Below are 3505 nucleotides of genomic sequence, written 5' to 3' on the forward strand. Positions count from 1 at the left end.
CACCACCCACTGTCCACCGCCTACCACCACCCACTTCCATAGTTCGTACACCACACCACCAATTATTTTAACAGTTTACAGACGTTAAATGACTTCTATCTACTGTGATATATATGATAGGTAACTAATTTTCAACATATGAAGACGGTATCTAGTTATAAAACAAACAATATTATATTTTCAGATTGCAGACTTTCAGACCACATCTTCAGTTGCAGACATTAAATCAGATTGCAAGCAGTTTTTGTATTAAAAAACAAACAACGCCTAAAATACTAGTTAGCATAATATGAATAATTGAGGGTAAGCATCCACAAATATAATAATTTTATAATCGAAAATTGGGTTTGTTAGGCTTTGTTCATATCTTTCGACCCACGACCAAAACCTAAGAAGGGATGAAAGAGGAACGGCCAACAGATTACAAACCAATTTATGAAGCTTCGGTTATAACTTAGGCCTGGTTTTAGTTTCTTTTGGATTATAACTCGATAGAATTTACAATACTAAAAGTTTTTATTTTGAATTTTCGAATAAAACAATGTTTTTAATAAATTTGTATTGGAACGTCTAATGCTTAAAGGATTAATTCGTCAACATATGAATCTATTACTAGCAAAGCAAACAAACCACGAGTTTAATGTTCAAACGATTGACTTACCCACACCCAAAGATCAAATTTGGTCAATTGTCGACAATCGATCTAGTTTTCAAAACACTGCAAAAAGGGTCAACGATTTGACGCCAATGGTCCAGAGATTAAGGTCTATTTGGTATGGGCTAATAGAATGGACGATAGAATGGAATGGACGTGGTAATGGAATGGACAAAGGAATGGAATGGGTTATTACCATTCCAATGAAATGTTTGGTTACCACATGGGAATGAAATGAATTATTACTTTGTATTGTTGGTAGGTAAGAAAAAATAAAAAAATAAAATGAAAATGGTAGTGAGTGGTGGTGGTGGTGGGAGCGGTGGCGGTAACAGTGGAGGTGGTGGTGGCAGTAACAGTGGAGGTGGTGGTGGGCAGCGGTGACGGGGGGCAGTGTGTGTGATGGTGGGGTGATGATTGATGGATGCGGCGGGCGACTGGAGGTGGTGGGTGGCTGGCACTGATGGCGATGGTTTGTGGAAGTGGGTGGTGGCGGCGGTGGACGCCGATGGTGGTGATTGGTGGCGGTGGCGGCGGTGGTGGGAAGCATTGAGATATATGCAACGGGCGGCTGGCGGTGCTGGGTGGCTGGCACCGATGGCGATGGTTGGTGAAGGTGATGATGGCGGTGGACAGCGATGGTGGTGGTGGCTGGTGGCAGCAGCGGTGGTTGGTGGTGGTGGTGGGTGTTGATGTTGGGTGGTGGTGGTGTTGGGAGGGTGGTTGAGGTGATGTAGGGTGAATGAGAGAATGGAATGAAAAAAAACATGGGGGTATGAATGGAATGAAATTGGGGTATTTTAGAGGGAATGAAATGGACTAGGTAATATGTCTTTTCATTCTTTTGGTCAACCAAACATACTATTTTCCATGCTCTCATAATAGGTCATTCCATTCTATCCTCCATTCATGCATACCAAACGCTAATACTTGCCCTAACAATTAAATCTTTTGTTTTTGAAAATAATTGGACCCAAATAATGAACTTGGGCCTAAAGCTTATGACAAAGGTTTTTGCTAATCACTTGTTAATGAAACGTTTGACTGAAAATTATGAAATTGGGTTATAAATCCCCAATAACAAGCACTCAAAACAAGTTTGGTGATGTTTAATTTGATTCGATGTGATTCTGTTCATTTTAGTTCGAGCCCGAATGCTCGATACACAGCTTGCCCCAGCTTGGCTTGTGAAGAGCCCAGTGTGAGATAACAACGTTTAATCCGAGTGTTGGCTGTAAAATAAAATCGTGATCTAAAATATTACTGTATAATACACGAAGGAACTGGGGTTCAAATTTCTTAAACAAGTTAAGGTTAACTATATATTATTTTAATAAAATTCTAAGTAATAAAACTCATGACACTCACGCTACGACAAATATAGCCTCCCTCATCTCCCTCTTGTAAACCCTAGAATTCAATTCAAAATGTCTGATAACATACCTGTTGAAATCCAACTGGAAATCATGAAGCGGCTTCCCGTGAAATCGTTGATTCGGTTCCGATCGGTCTCTAAAACATGGAAGTCTCTCATCGACAGCTCTGCTTTTATTAATAAGCATTACGGCAGCCACCACACACAGGTACAACATTTACTTGTAAAGTATGTAGATATACTTGAAAGGTTTAGTGGTCGAGTTGATTTCAAGGATAAATATGTTTCGGTTCATACTTTCCCACAACAAAAAGTTTCCTTGACTCGTCCTCTATTGGTTAAGAAGCTTGAATATCCTAGGATAATTAGTACTTCTCACGGTTTGGTGGGTTTGGATAGCCGTAGTTCTCGGTAAAGCAGATGTGGTTGTTATTTGGAATATTTCTATTAGAAAAGCGGTCGCTATAGTTGTGCCTAATATAATAGAAGGGATATATGGAACTACTCTAGGTTTTGGGGTTTCTCGTGAGACCAATGACCCTAAGATTGTCAAGATTACACATGTTACTCAACGCAAGATGATCGATGCGGAGAGTGTAACTTGCATCCCTCATCAGGTTGAGGTTTTTTCTTTAAGCACAGGGGATTGGAGAAGTTCAAATAGCAATCTTCCTCGTAAATCAATTTGGTTTGATGACTATAAAAAGGTAGGTATAGATGGGGTTTTTTATTGGCTTGCTAGTGATGATAACATTAACATGGACGGTGATTTTAGGTATATGATTATTTCATTTGATATGACAAGTGAAGAATTTGGAGAAGTAACCCTTCCGGATAATATAGCAAAAATGAGTTATGTTTTGTCTATGTCTAAGCTAAGGGACTCCCTTGTTGTGGTTGGACAAGACCAATACGCTGTTAATCCTGATTACGATGTTTGGATGATGGGGGATGGTACCATAAAATCGTTTACAAAGCTCTTTACTTTTACACCAGAAGAAGATTATATATTTACAGGATTTCGGACGAGTGGTGAACCTGTAATTGAAATTCCAAAACAAGGAAATGATGGTGTACACCTTGTTGTTTACGAGCCCTCCTTGAAACACATCGATAGTCTTGGGATTGATGGATTAGAAGAATCATTTTGTGTGTGTCACTACATGGAAACACTACTTCTACTTGATCAGCCAGATCTAATGGTTTACAATGCCATTTGAAAATGGAGAGATAAGATTAGAAGGCTTTTGAAGTATACAAGCAAGGTATAGATCGAGGTTCAATACAAGATGATCTGGTTTCTTAACTTACCTCATTTTATACTTGGTGTGCTGGTGTGCCCTTCATTGCCTCATGTTTTAGGAAATGAATGTAAGTTTTACTAGGTTTAATTTTAAATTTCAATTCAACTGCATGTATGTTGCGTATAACTAGAATGTCTTTCTTAAAAAAAAACATTCCATGAATTTGATTTT

General features: G+C 38.9%; 1 pseudogene; it reads left to right on the forward strand.

Annotated features, from left to right (window-relative positions):
• The first annotated feature begins 2080 nt into the window (after window positions 1-2080).
• On the forward strand, window positions 2081-3266 carry LOC143602332 (F-box/kelch-repeat protein At3g23880-like; annotated as a pseudogene).
• Window positions 3267-3505: the final 239 nt, after the last annotated feature.

Source organism: Bidens hawaiensis, unplaced genomic scaffold (assembly GCF_021521415.1).
Source record: "Bidens hawaiensis isolate Kalapana, Puna unplaced genomic scaffold, B.hawaiensis_p1.1 tig00000237_1, whole genome shotgun sequence".
NCBI lineage: Eukaryota > Viridiplantae > Streptophyta > Magnoliopsida > Asterales > Asteraceae > Bidens > Bidens hawaiensis.